Below are 20,945 nucleotides of genomic sequence, written 5' to 3'. Positions count from 1 at the left end.
TTAGATGACCCCTTTTCAAGCATTGTATGGTCATGACTGTTGAAGTCCCCTAAACTTCTCAGATCTAACCTTGAGGGTTTAAGCTTCAAGGCAGATGTTGGAAGAGATGGATGACCAAGTAAAGTCAATAAGACAGGACATCCAAGCCGCAAAGGATAGACAAAAGGCATACGCGGATTTGAAGTGTCAAGATAGAATATTTGAGGAAGGAGACATGGTGTTCATTCATGTATGCCCAAAGAAGAGTTCTCTATCCCTTAGAGAATGCAAGAAGCTAAGTCCAAGATATTGTGGGCCATACAAAGTCCTCAAATGCCTAGGACCCAATGCTTATAGATTGCAACTCCCAAACAACCTAAAGGTTCACAATGTATTCCATATCAGCTTATTGAAAAAGTATGTACCCAACCCTAATCATATACTTGATGACCAACAAATTGTAATGCCTAGTCAAGGAGTCCTTGAACTAAGGCCGGATAGGATCTTAGATGTTAGGGAGAGACAGTTAAGATCTAGAACCTTAAGTGAATGCCTCGTCCAGTGGAAAGATTATTCCAAAGAGGATGCCACCTGGGTAGATGAAGGCACTCTCATCCATCAGTATCCCCAGTTTACCTCGAGATGAGGACATCCCGATTCCTCCAAGGGGGAGAGAATGTAATATTTCCGTTGTGATAATATTTCTAACCCATGTGATAGTCATGCAAGGGAATTCCAACATCCAAACATACACTAATGGTGTGATTTTCAAATTATCTACAACGTATCTTGATCTCCACTTGCATAAATGAGTTAAAAGAAAAAGAAAAACCGTTTAGTTGTGATAAGATTTAGGAATAAGGGAAAATTTTTAAATTATTTCCCCCTTTTTCCCCCAGCGACGGTCGTGCTGGAGGGGAGGGGAATAGCAAGGATGACTGAGCATCCTTGCTGGATGTCGTAGAAGGGAGAATGGCCATGCAACGGGCCGCGTGGGGGGAGAGGTCTCCTCTCTCAATCCTATATAAACCCTTGTGGAGGAAGGAAAGAAAGGAGGGCTGAAGGGGAGAGTCGTGTGCTGATTGTGATAGACCGTGAGAGTTGAGAAGGTCGAGGCTGCCATAGACCACCGTGGAGGGAGGAAGGACAGCTGCGACATGCTACGATTGTACCATGGGATGAGGTAGCTAAAGGAAATGTCGAAGCCAGCTTGGGTGGAGGAGCTACGTAAGACTACCGCTGCCTACTGAAGCTACCAGTTGCCGTGTTGCATCCGTGAGGAGGAGGAAGAGGGTGGATGGTGAGATGTGCCGTGAGGAGGGAAGGGAGCCGCCAGCTACTGTCGAAGAGCCGCGCCACTCTGCTGGCTGAGATGGAGGAGACAACGTAACGTTGTCAATTGAGTGAGGGTGGGAGAGCTATAACACTGCAAAGTGAGGAGCGACGCTGCCACAATCGGGTGAAGGGGAAGATTCTGAGGGTAAGGGAGCCATCACGCTGCGAATTAAGAGAGAGAGAATTCACTTGGAAGAAAAGAGGAGCTGAAGGCATCGTGTTGCTGCGCAAGTTGCCGCCTGGGAATCGCAAGCTACTGCCAACAGTCGTCTTCCTCTCCTCCAAGTGTGGAGGCCACGGCCCTAGAAGCTCCCAAAAGCTTCTTGGGGAAGCTTCTGAAGGCCCTTAGGAAGCCCCCCGTCCTGTGGGCTTCCTTGAGCCTTCTTTTGTGATTTTTATATACACCCCCTTGCGGGATTTAAGAACCCCTTCCCGTGGGGTTCTACTAAAACCTTTAAGTTCATCATGCCTTGAGGCTCAAAGCAACCCTTCCCGTGGGTTCTCCCCCCCCCAACAAAATTTCTTTAAAAATCATTTAAGCCCATTCCTACGAGGCCTCCATAAGGCATTCCCTTGTGGGTTTTTTTTTTATATAAACCCCAGAGTTAAGCCCTTTCTAAGCTTGCTTTACACCCCTTCCCCATTGAAATTTAAGCCCTTTTGCCCACCTTAGGCCGGGTTTTAAAGACCCTTCCTGTGGGAGATCCCCACTCAAACTCATATGTACTAGCGGGCTCTTAAAAACCCTTCCTATTGCCCTTCTCAAGCGGTCTCTTATATCCCCGAAAACTTGAGTTTTCCCCTTACATCCCCCATAAGCCACACTAGCCAGGTTTAAAAGGCCTTTCCCTAGCATTTCCACAAAATTTTCAACCCCAGTTTCCTTTTAAAACCCTTCCATTTCAATCCTTTTTAAATCCATTCCCTACTTCGAGAAGGAAGCCTATAAAGCCTTCTAAAGCTCGATTCTGAAAGATGCTGAAATCGATCAAAGAAGCCGAATCACAAAGGGAGTTTCGCGTGCAAAGGAGACCGTCAAGATCATAAATCTATGTCCAAGGCGAAAAGGCCGAATTCATGATGGCCCCTAAGAAGGCACAAGGCCCAACCGCAGGAGGATCATCTCCTAGCATCCATGTGGACATTCTACCACAAGTCCAGGTTTTCTTCCTAATTTTGTTTACGTCGTAATATTTCAATTGTGCATGATTCATTTACAAAAATTAGGATGCACTTTTTGGATTGAAATACCTTGGCTAACTTAAAGGAAATAACTTTGATCAAAGAATCGGTCATTTGTATTAAATGAATGAAAAAGAAGAGCATAAGATCTCTATGCATTCCTAGCAAGTGGTTTTTTATGCATTGCAAAGTAACGAACTTAGTTTAACTAATGCCCATTTTTACAAGACAAAATAATGATAGTACACTTCAATTTTGCATGGAAAGATTAAATTGCATGTCACATTATTAGGCATCTTTCCTTCGAAATGATTCATTAAAAGAAGGTTGCTAATCATCTGTAGGAATTTGCAAGGCATGGAAAATGGTTCTTAAGCTGCGTGAAGTAAATTGAACCCTAGTCAATTGGCTTAAATCTCAATTAGTTATAAAAGTTGGTGTAATGCTCATTTAGCCTATGAATAATTCATTCAGAAATAAAATTAGGAAAAGGCTGCATGGTCCATTTTAAATATAAACCCCAAAAGCCTAGCAGCCTAAATCATGAAATGCATGTTCTAGAGGGGTCAATGAAAAATTATGCCGTAACGTGACCTAGTCGCTCTTATTGCCAAGCTGAAACTCTCATACCCTAAAGACATGTCCACATTCACGGCATGTAGGGACAACAGGACATATTTGCAAGAAACAATCTAGGGTTTCTACCCTAAGGATCTCTCCCTAAAAAGATAAATTTCGGTTTGAGTTGGAACCCTAGGACCGACAATGTCGGCCTAGTCCAATCAAGAACGGATTGGATATGAAGACACCCTAACCCTGTTTGCTATCTAAATCATGATTCTATGATTAGAAGACACCGTTCGATGGGTAAAATAGTCACATGGATTAGATGCGACACTTGTGCAACAAGTTGCAGAGTCACATGATCTTGTGGTTTGATCACAATGGAACGGCCAAATTCCTCGGAATAAGATTGGCAGATTCTTACGCAAGTTTATCTTGCAAGAGGGGAAATAATCATCGTGATATAGTACCTTTCTTGGGTAAAGTAACCAAGATACGAGGATTAGATATTTGTTTGGAAGCAAAATACCAATTAGTAAATTGGAATAACATATTTACTGCTAATAGAAATTAAGGTATTAGTTAAGTTGGGTTAGTAGGGTACGGCCCTAACCCAAGGATATAGGGTTAACAAACAAACCCTTGGGGATCTTGCCAAGTCGCAATTGATCCTGGATCGAGTGCTGGATGCATTTTGAGAGAAAGATTCACTCCTTAGAAATTGGCCAAATAAACGACCAGTGGAATCGATTGTGCTTGTAACAGTTTAGAAAGCACTGTTTGCATTGTTTGCTCAAGGAACTAAAGGATGAAAAGATATCTAATGCTTCAGGTTTAAGGCCTGAAGGGAGAGGTAGCTTCAGTTACCCCCGACTGCCTGCCTAACCCTAACCAAGGGGGTTGTTGACCGCACTGGGAATGTGGACCGAACCCGCTGCGAGAGGTCTCTCCGTTGAGTTCTACTTGGAGCAGGAGGACGCTTGGGTGCTAGGTGGGGCTCTGGCCGTAAATCCCTCGCCTTCCGGGTCTTGCATAAGAGGCTAACGTGACTCGGGATTAGATCTCGAGGCCCGCATACTAGTTTACGAGTGGAAGCTTGGAATAGTGATCCCTGTGGATTACTAGATAGCCTTCGGGCGGATTATGGACAAGCCTACGGGCGGAACTCCTTGTATTTCAAAGATAAAATGAGGAAATGATAATAAAGAATTTGTTTGATATTGTTTTTCTATGTCACGTGATAAGATTATGTGAAGGAACCAGTGCTTAACGGATTAATTAAAGAAGCTGATTGTTACACGTCAAAATTAATGTGTTAGATAATTACATAACTAAAACAAACCGAGGAAAGTGCAGAGGATGGGCCATGGGTCCGTCCTACGGTTGGGTGGTCCCGGTTAGCCGGGAACTTTTCTCAAAAATCTCGAAGTACAGCGGGATGATCATCATTATCAAAACGAATAACGAGAGTGATGACCTAGAGTTACGTCTTACTCGATTTACGTTGTTTTAGGGGAACGGAATGGGACTATGCCTTATGGCAGAGAGGTTGAGCCTTGCATCCCTCTCGTTTCCCATTCTCCTTGAACCAAGTGCAGTGTGAATCCGCTTCGGACCTGGCGTTTCTGCGTAAAGTAGTTCGCTTGGGTTTGATGCTAGTTGCTATTAGCTAATGACCAATCAGGAAAACCCTAATTCCGGTCGATCCTAAGTGGGAATGGCCAAGATGCTTCCACTACGTGGCAGACGTAAGAAGACCTAGATCGCAAAACCCGTAACATTCCCTGGAAGTGCCGGGCGGAGTTTTCTAGACATCCTTTCCGATGGACTACTAAGACGTGTCTTGGATGATACTAGGGGACACGTTACAGTTGGTATCAGAGCGAACCAACAAAAGACTTGTTTTTAAGAAATTTTAATAAGAAGAAGTAAAGAAAATGTTATTGTCCCAAACATTTCCTTACTTTCAATGTTGTCTTGCAGAATTATGAAGCATGGAACAAGTTCTTAGTGTTCCGAGTCATGTTTATGACCGCGATGCATTCCACAGATTATCTCAAAGGGTTGAGATGATGAACATCCTAGACCGCATTTACAATCCATCGCTTGTGTACGTGGAACAGAGATGGATGGGTGTTTCAGGGATCTATTACATAACTGCCCATCGACCTGCGTACCTTCAAATTAACTTGAAGAGAATCAAGTGGATGGAGGATTTGAAGATCGTGAAGCTGTTTGTCTTTGTTGAGGCCAAACGCAACCCTACAGGTCGGGGGTCGAAGGGTTAACCAGAATAAGTATGTGTACGGGGAAGTGATTCAAAGAATCCCTGCCGACCGAATCAAGGTTTTGGGACATCATGAGAAGAATGGATATCAAAGGAAAAGATACCCTAATCTTCCAATGAACTATCGATTCCTGAAAATCGATGACCCCAATCCGTACTACTACTGAGTTCCTGTAGCTGAATGCAACAACATCTTATTCTCCTCGAATTAATGTATCAACTTGTTCCATCGTCCCAAGAAATAATTGCACCTCCAAAGGGCTATGCTAATATGAATGGAATAAAACTTTTTTTTTAAAAAATCAACGATTGTTCCATCGCCCAAAGAACAGTGGGATGATCATCATCATCAAAACGAATAACGAGAGTGATGACTTAGAGTTACGACTTACCCGATTTACGGTGTTTTAGGGAAACGGAATGGGACTATGCCTTATGGCAGAGTGGTTGAGCCTTGCATCCCTCTCGTTTCCCATTCTCCTTGAACCAAGTGCAGCATGAATCCGCTTCGGACCTGGCATTTCTGCGTAAAGTAGTTTGCTTGGGTCTGACGCTAGTTGCTGCTAGCTAATGACCAATTAGGAAAACCCTAATTCCGATCGATCCTAAGTGGGAACGGCTAGGATACTTTCGCTACGTGGCAGACGCGGGAAGACCTAGATCGCAAAACCCGTAACATTCCATGGGAGTGCCGGGCGGAGTTTTCTAGACATCCTTTCCGATGGACTGCTAAGACGTGACTTGGATGATACTAGGGGACACGTTACATTTGTATCACCACTATAGTTGCACAATTCATTGAGAGAATACATGGTCAACATGGAATGCCTTCAATATGCACTCAAGCTAGCTCTTAGAGTAATGTGACTACTTATCCATCATTCCACTCACACAAGAAGAAGAAGAAGAAGAAGAAGAAGAAGAAGAAGAAGAGAAATGTTCATAGCACCTAGGGGTCCATCCTCTAGCCCATCCCCCCAAATCACCACTTTAGGGCATGTTAAGGGTAGGGCATCCCAAGTTTGCTTGGCACAGTTATCTCCCTCAAGTCATCACAACACCAGAATCTTCCACAAACTAGGTCCTTAAATGTGGGACAATGCTCCAAGTTTACTTGGAACTTGATCCATCTTCTAGTTCCACTACACAAGCACTTCACATTAGTGACAGGTAGTCACCCCTCAGGGATTGGACTACAACATGAACATCTACTTGGAGTGTTTGAAGACCCCTCAACATAGGTGGCCCACATCTACCTTTTCCTATGAACTTCCCGACCTCTAATCTCCATATCCCTTATTGTCTCCACCCTATCCAACCTTCACCATCACCATTCAAGCACCCACTCCATAAAAATTGTTGTGTCAATTATTCTAGCATGCTTTACCAATCTCATTTTTCTAGTTGTTTGGAGAGAGAGCGAGAGTGCCATGGGACTAACACTACATTAAGAGAGGCGCAAATGCTAACATGTTTAGAAGCACGAGGACATTTTACTTTTTAGTTACACATTCAATAAGAAAATTTATTAATTATTCAAAGACTTGTATTAATTTTTGAAGAGTAGCACTATTCTTTCATTCAAATTGTTAAAGAGTAGTATGGGAAAAGGGACTAAAATTGTGGAAAAGAGAGAAGACTCATCAAGGGAAATGAAAAATCCTAATGCTAGAATTCATATATAAAAGTAATGAGCTTGAATGGAAATGGTTATTGTGTGTGCAAACTTTGCTCCTCTACTTTCCTGCTCTAAAGCCTTGTGAGCGAGACTGAGGGGGAGAGAGAGAGCGACTAATGAGGGACCAAGAGAGTGAAACCTCTAGCTTCCTCTCTAGTACTCTCTCATATCCACCATGCTTTCTCTTGTCTGATGAGGGTTGAGGGGCAATGGAGTGCTCACTTGGATTGTAAAGCTAGAGCTTTTGACCTTCTTGCTAGGAGGGATGTGATTGTATGCTTGAATCAATGGTTTTCTTCAATCCATGTGCGAATGACTAGGCTAGAGCTAGAGCTAGTCTACAATGCATGCGTTCAAGCTCTTGAAAGAATAAGAGTGCAGTCAATGGCCCCAACATATTGAGCATGTAGAGAAATAGAGATGGTATTGGTAACCTCAATAGAAGCTATATTAAATCGTACTATCTTCCTGGTAGGACAATATTTGCACAAGTTGTCCATGAAAGAGCATGATGTCCCTATACGATCCATGAGGGTAATTGAGAAAACATGATATGAATAAATGGAACAACACACAAAACTCATCCACCAACCCACAATTAATCTCCTTCAGAGAAACTTCAACATTCAAGCAACTAGTGTCAGTAACCTAGGAATAGAGAATGACATTATAATTCCATCCACTTACCTCTGAATTTGATTGGCTACTACCAAGTTGATGAGCTTATTAAAAAAGGTGCTAATTACAACACCATTCAATATTTTTATTAGCTAGAATTAGGCCAACCAATGTTGTAACTCATTGATGTAAAGCTACAATCCTATTGAGGTCAACGTTTTTCACTATTGGGCAAGTATAAAGTCTAGAAACAACGACCATTCCAGTCTCCTTCTATGTTTTAACAAGTGCATATATCACATACTACCATTTCACGAAGTTGACAAGTGCATATGCTTTAAGTTTCTTAGCATAAGGGTTATCTCAACCTTTAGCCCTAGGGGACTAACTTTACCATCAATCCCAAATTCTACAATGCAACCTCAACAAAACACCCGCACAAGTGAAAATGTCCTCTATTGGAGTTGCTAATAGTAGAAGCTCAAAATAAATGAAAGGTGAGCATCGATGCTCAATCACATCAACTCCGCCAAGGACCCCAATCCACTTCTCATGCAAGATCCCTTCAAAGGCCATTGCTCATTCTAAACAAACACACAATACATATTGTTTTAATTGTCATAAACAATTAACAACATTGCATTTTAATGGAACAAATATCATAATGCAAGTGCATTGATTGCAAGATCCCATCATCAGGAGGCACTACCTTGTCCTACATAGACCCGCACATACACTCATTCTCAAGAATCACAATAACAATAGCCTCATATCATTGCTACAACTCAAGAGTTACAAACCAAACCTACTAAAATTGCATCCTGTAGAAGGTCATAGAGTTCGTTGTGTTAGACCAAGCATAAGCCAATAACCAGTCTTGATCTCCAAGAGGACACTAGGCCCACCATGGTATATTGACCCAAATAGGCCATAGAGACATCCTCAATGCACTTGGCATTAAGGGGAATATGGTCTCAAAAAGGCCCTTTATCTTAAGAGTTAATGAATCTCTTAATGATAAAAGATTTGAGGTGGACTAATGGAAGAGGGGATGGTGTGCATATTTTATCAGCTCCCTTTTTGCCTTGTCGCTACCACTTATAAGTTTGTTTCCCTACATTCCCTTTTATCACCTCTCCCCCCTTACTTTTACCAGCTTAGTTCATGTGGGTCCCACTGGGCATCCAAGAAGGTGACCCAAAATTTGAAAATTTCTCCCCACCCAAAAAAGACTCTCCTTAAAAAAAAACATATTCTTATGTCATGTATAGTAAAAAAAAAACATTTTTTTGTATCTTTTTGCAAGACATACTTCATTTGGTCATTGCCTTACCTTTGTTTCACAAATCTTCTCAACTTTCTATGCTCCTAGCTTCTCTTACCCATAGCTACATAGTGTTTAGCTTCTCTTAACTATAGTCACATAGCCCCCGACTTCTCTTAGCCATAGCCACACATCACCTACCTTCTCTCTGTCTTCCACGGTTATTTTCTTACCTCCATTTTACAAATCTTGTCATCTTTCTATCCTCACACAACCATTTCCACATAGCCCCCAACTTTTCCCAACCATTTCCACACATCACCCAACTTCTCTCTTTCTTCTAAGCATAGACATAGCCACACAAGCCCCAACTTCTCTTAGCCATAGCCACCCAAAATCCAAATTCCCTCTCTCTTCCATGGTCATTCTCTTTCTTCCATTCTAGAAAAATTCTTATCTTTCTATGCTCATATAACCATAATCACATAATTCTCCTTATTTCTATTCCTCTCCTTCTAAGTAGTATTCTTCTAAAATCGATTCCAGTGTCATCTACATGTTAGCAAATGTGACCCTATGATTTCATATCTGCTGTTTATCTACGCAATACAATGCATGAGCATTTGGTTATTCTCTTTCCTCCATTCCAGGAAACTTCTTATCTTTCTATGCTCATATAACCATAATCACACAATCCTCCTTACTTCTATTCCTCTCCTTCTAAGTAGTATTCTTCTAAAATCCATTCCAGTGTCATCTACATGCTAGAAAATGTGACCCTATGATTCCATATCTGCTGTTTATGTAGGCAATACAATGCATGAGCATGGAAAATGATAAGGCACATTATTCAAGAAGGATTGATAGGTCTAACATGTAGCCTTCAGTAATTATAGGGCTTAATCGAGTTTGTTGTTGTGGTGTACTAAAAAATCATATCGATAAGTGGATGCTTTCAAAATTAAAGTTGAAGATTATAGATGACATTCATAGCTTGCTAAATTTTGAGAGAGCTTCAAGGTCAATAGATCTTTCATGGTTTGTATCAATTCATGTTTTTACTTGTATATTCAAAACCACTAATAGGCATCAATGTTCCTCCATGTTCATTTGTAAAGATATGATTGATGACTTTCTTAATTCCAAATTTGAAGAAGGATGGAATGAGGTGGGTGGGATACACAAAGGTGACATCTTCTCATATAGAGTGGTGGTCTCTAGTGTTACTTTTCATTACTTGATTACACATTCATCATTGTACATGCCTTCTATTACTGATGTTGGATGAAGAAATTGGGCCAATGGATTCCCTTGGAGTCCACTGAAGACATGGGACAAGAATTTGATATGCAAATATATATGCTAGGTGGAGTGATTGAGTCGGTTGTCACAGTGAGTGATTGTAGGAGTCTCCTAAATGTATAGGAGTATCTTATCTTGATGGGAAGCGCTCGCACAGAGAGCTTTAACTGCTATATTGGTGGTAGAAAAAGGTGAGCTTATTTAATACTAGAATTGCTATGTTATGGTTGGGAACACAATATTTCTTATTTGGATTTTTTTCTTTCAGATGGACAAAAGAATGGAGATGAGTAGAGAATACAAAAGGAAACACAGGTTTCAAAGATATATTTGAGGAATGAAAGACTACAGATATGTAATTTGGCAAAGAAAATGAAGTCGAGTCATTTCTCTTTGTGCTTTGTTGAAGGTCTAGTCACATTTATCATCATATTCATTAAGGAAAGAAGAAGGCGGATTTTTTTTAAAATTTTTAAAAAAATTGTTACCCATTGTGATTGGGCTATTTGGTGTATTGCTAGAGGATTCCGCTTCAATGAAGAGATGAAAATATGTATCTTGCCAAGGAAGATTCGAGGGAGTAGATCAATGTGTAAGAAGGAATTAACAAATTATTTTTTGTTTCCCAACTCACATTACAGCAAGGCCGATTGACATGCATATGAATTTTTTCCTTGCGTTTGATTTTTGGAGAACAAGAACCAAATAAACCTTCTCATGCTACAAGGGCTCAATCCTTAAAGGGCAGAGAACTGAAGAAAGCAAGCGTAATAGCTCTACATGCATGAGGGATATATGTCACTTTACCAAAAGAAGAGAGGACTTGCTTATGAGTTTCTACTTGCCTCTTAGGAACTAGTCTTGATCTACCATCATTGAATACATCATTGTATCAAGCCACAAGCAATCAAGAGAGGAGTTAAGAATCTCCATAGCTACATCTTGAGTGAAATCCCAATTATGTTTGAAGTTGGTATGTGCACTCCTTGAACTCATAATCCATGAGTGCCAACTCCACTATCCCTTCCCTTGACCATGAGTGTTTTGCACATGTACCTCGACCATACCTTTAATCAATGAGCTTGCTTTCACATGAGCTTGCTTTCACATACTCTTCATAGTCCTTTGCTCCCATCTTGGAAAGTGTCCTTGCAAGAGGAGCGACTTTCACAAACTTCTATACATATTCCATGTGATGTCGTTGCTATTAGCATCACAAATTTAGTGCAGGCACTATATGCATTGATTTTTGTGTCGCTTTTTACAAAAAATAGTGATGCATATGGTGACAGTTTTGTAGAGACACTGATATCGACACGTTTAGTGATGACGCAATAAATTTTGAGGCCTCTATCTTGTACTACTTCATCTAGTCTAGAGATTGATTGATCTTTTTTGCGCAAAACCTCCTCCAGGGAAGCTTGAATTGCCATCTCATGTTCCTTTTGGTTTTTTTTCATTCTAACTTCTAGCTTTTTCAAAATTTTCACTAATATATAATTGACAAATATTATGGTCATTTGTTGATATTTCATTTCTACTTTATCTGATTCTCTAGATGAAGATGACAAGCTAATCTCAATCTCTTCTCTTTGTTTCTTTTTTCTCTTTTTTGTCTCATCAACAAGGTTTGGGTTTTCTACTTTATTCCTCTATCTCTTCTCCTTTTCTTTGGTGGTGCTATGTTCTTATGTCGTCTCTTGTGGTGGTTGCCATTTCTATACTATAAACTTTGATGGCATAATATCATGTAAGAGCACATCCATATTGATTGTGATGACTCATCTCAGTGCACTAGCATATTTGATAATATTCTTATGTGTCTCTACGTGATTTACCTTTAGATTGGGATCTTTCATTCGAACTTTAATTACCTTGGTTAAGGACTCAGTTATACTACAACACGACTAGTCACAATTTGATAAAAATCAACACAATTTTTATAGAGAGGTGTAAGTAGAAAGACAAAAAGAGAAATTTGTATTATAGTTTGAAGGAAATAGAGGAGTTGCGAATAACACAATCGGAAATTGCACTCCGATACACAACTCAAAACTCCCGACCACCCCCGAGCTGATTTCATGTACATAAAAGAATTGCCATCTCACTCTCAATCACACTTTCACTCACAATCTCAATTGCAATTGCAATCATATTCATAGTCTCAATTTTGGATTTTAAAATAAAAATATGATGAAGATAACAATTCGTTCATTTTTTTTTCCAAAAACGGCTTCATGCGTTAAGAACAAGGTTTTCCATCAGCCCAAGAAAAGCATGTGCCAAAATTGATGTGATCCTCCCAAATCATCACTTACATCATGTAACCTACAAAAAATGAAAAGAAAGCACAAAAAGCATGATACATTTTTTTTAAACTATTGATTTTTTTTTTTCAAAAGTTGATATATCTAAAATGATGAAGAATTAGATGAAGCCTATAAAACAATAGAGTATTCTCCTCTATCTCATCTTCAAACTTTGTGAAAGGACTTTTGATCAAATTCTGCTCCCTTTGATCACAAATCAACTTCCAAACAAGTCTTACATCTAAAAGTTAGAAAATTTTTGACCAAAATATTACCATCACTAAATTTTTTTCAAAATACTTAAAGTGGCCTAAAAATCATTTATCTACACACATGTCCAAAAAAAGTTCAAAATGACTTTATTAAAGCATATCGCATTCTCCCCTTCTTTGAAAACTATGTCCTTAGAGTTAGAAAGATGGTTATTCTTGTTGTAAACTATTTGGATAAACCCATGTTACATCCTCTATAGGATATGTATCCCATTTCACCAACACATCCACAATATCTCTGCCTCTAAGATATCTGACTTTACGATCTAATACTAATTTTTTTTCAACCTTCAATGTTCCTTCTTCTTGTACTCTAAACTTATATTGCAAAAGATTATCAAAGTTAGAAACATACTTTTTCAATAAACTCACATGAAAGACATAATTAACCTTGATATGAGATGAGTACAATTGGAGTTTATATAAAAGTTAATCATTCTTTAGAATTTTGAATGGGCCTACAAAACGTGGAGATAACCTTCTATCTTTCCCAAAAAAAAAAGGTTCGACGAGGTTCATAGCTCTTAAGAATACCATATCACCCTCACTAAACTCTAGTGATGTTTCTTCATTCTTTTTCATTCCTTATCCATTGTTTCAAGCATTTGTTTTAAAATTTCTACTCTATTTGAAGCATTAAAAAAATGAATAGGAGTCACATAGTTATAACCATACATTGCTTCAAATAGAGTCATCTTAATGAATGCATATTATGAGCTGTTGCATGCAAATTAAATTATGGACAAATATTCGGTCCAATTGTTTTGTTTTTCATTTAAATACATTCGAAACATGTCTTCTAAAATTGGGTTCAGTCTCTCTATCTTTCTATTAGTCTGCAGATGAAATACAATACTCATCCATCGTAATTCAATTTCAATGGCTTTTAATGTGGCTTTCCAAAAGTTAGATGTAAAATTTTAATCTCTATTAGACACAATACTTTTGGGCATACTATGCAAATGAAAGATTTCTTTCACAAACAATTTAGATACATTCAAAGCGGTGTTAGTTTTTTTCATGAGAAAGAAACATGCTATTTTTGTGATTTTATCCACTACCACAAAGATAGTGTCATACTCTCCCCTAATAATAGCAGCTTAACAATAAAATCTAGAGATATGGATTCTCACTTTTGGTTTAGTATATCCAATGGTTGCATTTTACCTTGCATACGTTTCTATTCAATTTTTACTTGTTGGTACACTGTAAACATTCCTTCACATATGTTTTAATGACCTTCTTCATCCTTGGCCAAAATAATGAGTTCTTGATTTTATTGTAAGTCTTTCAAAATCTACGATGAGCAGAGAAATATAAATTATGGCATTCCTTAAGAGTTTTTTAAAAACTTTTGCAGTAGTTGTAATACACAAATGATTTAGATAATAAACATTTCTCTTAAGTATATGAAACTTTCCATCATACATTTCTTCCAAGTTTTTATTTAAGAACAACAAAATTTTAGAATACATGGGATCATTCGGTACTTCAAGTCACACATCATCAATCAAGTTAGTTCATATAATAAATAAGCTACTACACACGGGTCTATGACATAAAACAATAGCAACTTTTTTCTCTTTCTAGATACATGTTTAATATCAAAGTCATATTCACATAGCAAGTGCAATCATATCTTTTGTTGATTATTTAATAAAGAGTGAATGAAAATATATTTCAGGTTTTGATTATCAATTCTTTACTCAAATTTTATACCAAGTAACAAATGTCTCCAATGTTTTGAAGCATAAACTACTGTAGCAAGTTTCAAGTCATGTACAGAATAGCTCATTGCATGTCTCCTGAATTTCTAAGATTCATAAGCCAATACTCTTATCTCTTATGTCAACACACATCCTAATTGCTTCCCACTGGCATAAGAAGACAATACCAAAGGTTTTCCCATCTCAAGAATCTTTAATGTGCAATTTTCAGCCAATTTCCCTTGAAGCCACTACTCTCCCCTCTTGTGTTAACACACATCCTAACTGCTCCCCATTCACATCAGAAGATAATACAAAAGGTTTTCCCATCTCAATAATTTTAATGTGCAATTTTCACCCAGTTTTCCTTTCAATGTTTCAAAGGCTTTCTAACATGCATGTGACCAAACAAAAGGTTTAATTTTCTTAGTGGGTTCAGATAAAGGACTAGCCATCTTAGAAAAAACTTGCAACTGAGTTCTTTCATATTGAGCTAATGCTAAGAAGCTTCTCACATCTCTCACACATTTTTAAAGGTTCATATCTCTAAAATGATGAAGAATTGGAGTGAGCCTGTGAGAGCACAAAATGTTCTCCTTTGTAACGTGTCCACCTGTTATCTTCAGTACACATCTTAGCAGTCCATCGGAAAGGATGTCTAGAAAGCTCCGCCCGGCACTCCCATGGATTGTTACGGGGTTTGTGATCTAGGACTTTCCACATCTGCCACATAGCAAAAGTATTTCGGCCGTTCCCACTTAGGACCGACCTAAATTAGGGTTTTTCCTATTGGTCATTTCCTAACTACAACTAGCGTCGAACCCGAGCGAACTACTTTAAGTAGAAACGCTAAGTCTAAAGCAGATTCACGCCGCACTTGGTTCAAGGAGAATGGAAAACGAGAGGGTTGCAAAGCTCAACCTCTCTGCCATAAGGCATAGTCCCATTGCGTTCCCCTAAAACAACGTAAATCGAGATCATTTATAACTTAGACTCTAGGTCAACGCTCTTGTTGTTCATGTTCTTTGAACGATCTTCTTGCTGTCCATCATGATTGAGAAAAGTTCCTTGCCAACCGGGACCACCCATTCATAGGACGGACCCATAGCCACATCCTCCGCACTTTCCTCAAGTTGTTTAGTTATTTAATTACCTAACACATTTAGTTGGACATGTATCAATCAGCTTCCTTCATTAGCCCATTAGGCATTCATTCCTTCACATAATCATAGCACTTGACATAGAAAAACAATGTCAAACAAGTTCCTTTTCAATAGGTTATCATATTTATCTTTGAAATACATAAATTCCAGCCCGTAGGCTTATTCATAATCTTCCCGAAGGCTATCTAGCAATCCACAGGGATTACTAATCTAAGATTCCGCCCGTAGACTAGTATGCGGGCCTCGAGATCCAATCCCGAGTCACATTGGCATCTTGTGCAGGGCCCGTAAGCCGAGGGATTTACGGCCAGAGCCCCCTTGGCACCCAAGCGTCCTCCTGCTCCAAGTAGCGCTCAACAGAGAGACCTCTCGTGGCGGATTGGTCCACCTTCCTAGCGCGGTTAACAACCCCCTTGGTTAGGGTTAGGCACGCAGTCGGGGGTAACTAAAGCTACCTCTCCCTTCACGCCTTCAACCTGAAGCATTAGATATCCATTTATCCTTTAATTCTTTGAGCAAACAAAGAAAAACAGTGCTCTTAAAACTGTTATAAGCACAATCATTTCCATTGGTCATTATTTTTGGCCAATTGCTAAGGATTGAATCCTTTTTTTTGAATGCATCCAGTACTCCATCCGGGATCAATTGCGACTTGGTAAGATCCCCAAGGGTTTGTTTTTTAACCCTATATCCTTGGGTTAGGGCCGTACCCTATCAACCTGACTTAATCAAAATCTTAAGTTCTATTAGCAGTGAATATGTTATTCCAATTCACTCATTGGTCTTTTGTTTTAAGCAAATATCCAATCCCCGTATCTTGGACATTTTATCCAAGAAAGGTACTATATCAGGATGATTACTCATTTCCTTGCAAGATAACTTGCGTATGAATCTGCCAATATCATTCTGAGGAATTGGCCATTCCCTTTTAATCAAATCACAAGATTGTGCGACTCTAAATCTTGTTGCATAAGTGTCGCATCAAACTAAGGGACTATTCACCCATCGAATGGAATCACGAAATCATGATTAGATATAACAATCCGTTCTTGATTGCATTAGGCCAACATTGTCGGTCCTAAGGTTCCGAGTTTCATCTTTTTAGCGAGAGATTCTTAGGAAAAACCCTAGATTATTTCTCGCAAGTATGTCCTACTGTCCCTACATTCAGTGAATGTGGGCAAGTCTTTAGGATATTGGAGTTTTAGTTATGGTAATACGAGCATCTAGGTCACGTCCTCAACGTGTTAAATCCTAGTTAACTCTTTGGGATACAATTACTCTAATTAATGCATAAAACCCTCTTGCTAGACATGCATAGAAATCTTATGCTTGCTTTCTTTTATTCGTTTTATTGAAAAATACTAATGATCGAGTTCTTCCATTGTGATGTTCTTTCCTTTAAATTAGTCAAAGTATTTAAATTGAAAGATGCATCCTATCTCCAAAAATGATCCACGCACGATTGAATTATAACGAGGTAAATCAAAGTTAGGAAGAAAAACTTGGACTTGTGGTGAAATGTCCACATGGATGTTAGGAGATGATCCTCCTGCGGTTGCGCCTTGTGCCTTCTTAGGGGCCAACACGAATTCCACCTTTTCGCCTTCGATGCAGAGTTATGATCTTGTCTGTCTGCTCCGTACGCAAAACTCCCTTTGTGAATCCGATTTAGAAGGCCTTAAAGACTTGTAGGAGTTGCAATAGGAAAGATGGTTTTTGAATCTGGTGGTTAAAATGAATTTGAGGAGAATCAATGAAAAGAAACAGGTTTTAAAACTTTGTAGGGATGCTATGAAAATGGGTTAAAAGAAAAAAACCGGTTATGGTGAGCTTTATGAGAGATGTATGGAAAGGAAAATCCATGGAAATGGAGTTTAAAAAACATGGCTTTGTGGAATACGAGGCCCTAAATTCCAAGGTGAGACTCCCTTTGTATAAGAACGCAAGGGGGGGAGAAAAAAAAAACTTAAAGGGCTTATAAAAGCTTAGATGGGACAACACGAGAAAGGGCTTTGAAGAAGGCCCACAAGAAAGGATTAAGGGGCTTGCAATATGAAAGGGCTTATAGGATCCTAAGGATTTTTAAATCCCGAGGAGGGGGGGGATTTTTCAAACCCAGTTTGAAAAGGCCTTTGAAAGACCCATAGACAAGGGGGGGGGGGGAAAGTGTAGAAGACCCTTAAGAGGGGATTTTGTGTGTGGGGGGAAAGGGTATGAAAGGGGGCTTAGGAAACCCACCCTTAGAAGCTTCCAAGAAGCTTCTAAAGCTTCTGGAGATTTCAAAAGCCCACGTGGATGGAAGTACAAATGGAGTTTGATTGGCAGCAGCGGCAGTGTTCTGCATGACTAGTGATCTTCAGAATCTCGAAGCCCCCTCCTCTCTCCTCTCGACGCAGTGTGACGGCTCCTCCTCTATCTCTCGATAGTAGCTTCGGCAGTGTCTCAACTCCTCCCTCCCTTTCCAAAGCTCCCATAGACATGGGTTTTTATAGGGAGAGGGAGAGGTACCTCCCTCCCTCCACGCGCCAACATGCATGCTCTTGCCTCCTCCATAGCATCCAACATGGATGCTTATTCATCCCGTTTTCCCTCCCTCTCCCCTAGCACGACAGTCGGCTGGGGGAAGGAGGGAATAATTTTTTTTTTTCCCATAATTCTAATAATAAACTCTTCCCAAGAGGGGATTTTTATGCGGGAGGAATCAAAAATTGTACATTTTCTCCCCCTTGGAGGAATTGAGATGTCCTCATCTCTACATAAACTGGGGATATTGATGGTTGAGAGTGCTTTCCTCTATCCATGTGGCATCCTTCTTGGGATAATCTTTCCACTGGACAAGGCATTCTCTCAAGGTCCTAGATCTCAGTTGTCTCTCCGTAACATCTAAGATCCTGTCAGGCCTTAGTTCAAGGACTCCTTGACTAGGCATTACAATCTGTTGGTCATCAAGTACATGGTTAGGATTTGGTACATACTTCTTTAATAGGCTGATTTGGAATACATTATGAACCTTTAGGTTCTTAGGGAGTTGCAATCTATAAGCATTAGGTCCTAGGCACTTGAGGATCTTGTACGGTCCACAATACCTTGGACTTAGCTTCTTGCAATCCCCTAAGGATAGAGAACTCTTTTTTGGGCGACGCGGATGAAGACCATGTCTCCTTCCTCGAAGGTTCTATCTTGATGCTTTAAATCTGCGTATGCCTGATGCCAGGAGGCATATTCCACGGTGGATTCCGTGAGGTTTTACGGTGGATTCCGTAAACTTAGATGACCGGGGCTCATACGCAAAGAGGATTCTTTGTGCGAGAAGTTGATGGGGACGCCTGTCCTTTTCGGGCGTTTCATTAATTTAGTGTGTACATGGGTGATTCCATAGCGGGTGATTCCGCAAAATGCATATTAAATTAATAAACGTTTATGAGTTTAGAGTGCGCACTCGTAATAAATTAAGGTTAGGATTTATTTCTAACCAGTTGATTTATTTATGTAGCTGAAGACTGCTAGGTATTCACTTTTGTCGGTTTAATTGTGTTATTTTACTAACGATTGTGAATGCTTCAGTTGATGTGTAGAGATAGCAGCAGTGGCGGAGGAAAGCATTGGAGTCTAGCGGGTTTTCGACTTTGGACTATATTTTGATAGGCGCCACGCCTATATTTTGTTATGTCTATAGAGACATCGATTATTTATTATTATTTTGTATGCGCTTATGCGCTTGGATATGTTATTTCTATTTGGACATTGAGATTGGGCGTGCCAGACTCTATGGGCACCGTCCATTAGCTTTATTTTCCTATTTTTGGTAGAAAGCAAACTCAAAAGCTAAAAGCTTGTCATATTTTTGTAATTGGGCTATTTTTGAGCATAAAGATTGGAAATATACATTAAATACATGCTTTGTGAAGCGCTCACACAAGGGCATGGGGGAGATTGAACCCAATTTGTCTCTTGTCTCATGTCGTGCTTGTTTTTACATGGGTTTTTGTGCTAAAAAGTAGAGTACTTTGTTCTTGGGGACCTTCCGGGATTCACCACGTGAGCTATCTGTGACCCATCTGCGCACCAGTGGTATCAGAGCGGAGCAGAGATCAAGGGCTTCCAATCGCTACCAATCTCGGGCGAAGGCGGAGCTCCAGGAACAAACGGCCTCTACAGTCAATCTCGTCGCGAACCGTCGATACAGGCAGACTTCTGGCGATCAAGAACCCCTATTTCCACTGTCAGATCGCGAAGGACCAATCTCTGCAAGCGGAGGACCACTCCCTCATCTCCATGAACAAGTCGTGATAAAACAGTAAGAAGCCATATCTATTTCTTCAAAAAGCTTAGTTTAAAAGCTTAAAAGAAAGCTTATGAAGCTTGACAACCAATAAAAAAACAAATCGATCCATCCTGGAGAAGCCCGAAAATTCCGCGTGGGAAAAACGGCCCCCCCCCCCCCACGAAAATTGACGACGATGCTGCCCATTACCTCCTCCTTCCATAGCTTAAGCTATTAAGCTTAAGTCACTCAATTTTTACCAAGTCACACAGGGCAGAGAAGTCTGTAAACTCCGGGTCCTGCGCACCAGAAGTCAAGTTTCGCAAGTCGACTCTAATCAAGTACTGCAAGTTCTGCAAGTCGGCCTAAGTCCAGCAAGTCAACAACTCTGCAAGTCTGCTAAGTCTGCAACTCTGCAAGTCAGACTAAATCAGAACTGACTAGTGCTTAAAACTCATAGAAGACTTGTTCGTATGCAAGAACTCTGAACTGGAAAGTTGTTCGCAGCAAGCTGTTCTACCTATCTACAAGTTCGTTGAAGTACTTTCAGCAAACGAAGACAGAAATATTGCATAATTTCTGAAAATTGAAGAAGAAAATACCCAAAAATACATAGCCTTGTAACCCCAAATTTGAGCTACGCTCATCCCGCTAACTGATTTTGAGTGAGAAAGGTTTGTTGAGTTTTACAGGATGACTACCCCACATATGGATGATCCTATGGCTGAAGACGATCTACCCGAGCCTACCATGGAACAAAAGCTGGATCTTATTATGCTGCAATTGGAAGAAGAGCGAAGAGCTAGGCAAGCCTTGCAAGCGCAACTGACAAAGCTACAAGGAGCGTCCACTGACAAAGAAGAACCTCAATCTGAATATTTGATTCGCCGTACCATCGACGCCACTCTTGAAGTACAAACCATTCGCAAGGAATCCAAGATAAGTAAACGAAGTTTCAAGTTTCGCACTTTCAATGGCATAAAAGAAGGAAAGACTGTTTTATCATTCATTAGCCAGTT

This window comes from Lygodium microphyllum, chromosome 20, assembly GCF_053477565.2.
Source record: "Lygodium microphyllum isolate KBCC chromosome 20, Lygodium_microphyllum_v1.1.10, whole genome shotgun sequence".
Classification (NCBI taxonomy): Eukaryota; Viridiplantae; Streptophyta; class Polypodiopsida; order Schizaeales; family Lygodiaceae; genus Lygodium; species Lygodium microphyllum.
The sequence above is the reverse complement of the archived record's forward strand: the minus strand, read 5'-3'. Positions refer to the sequence as shown.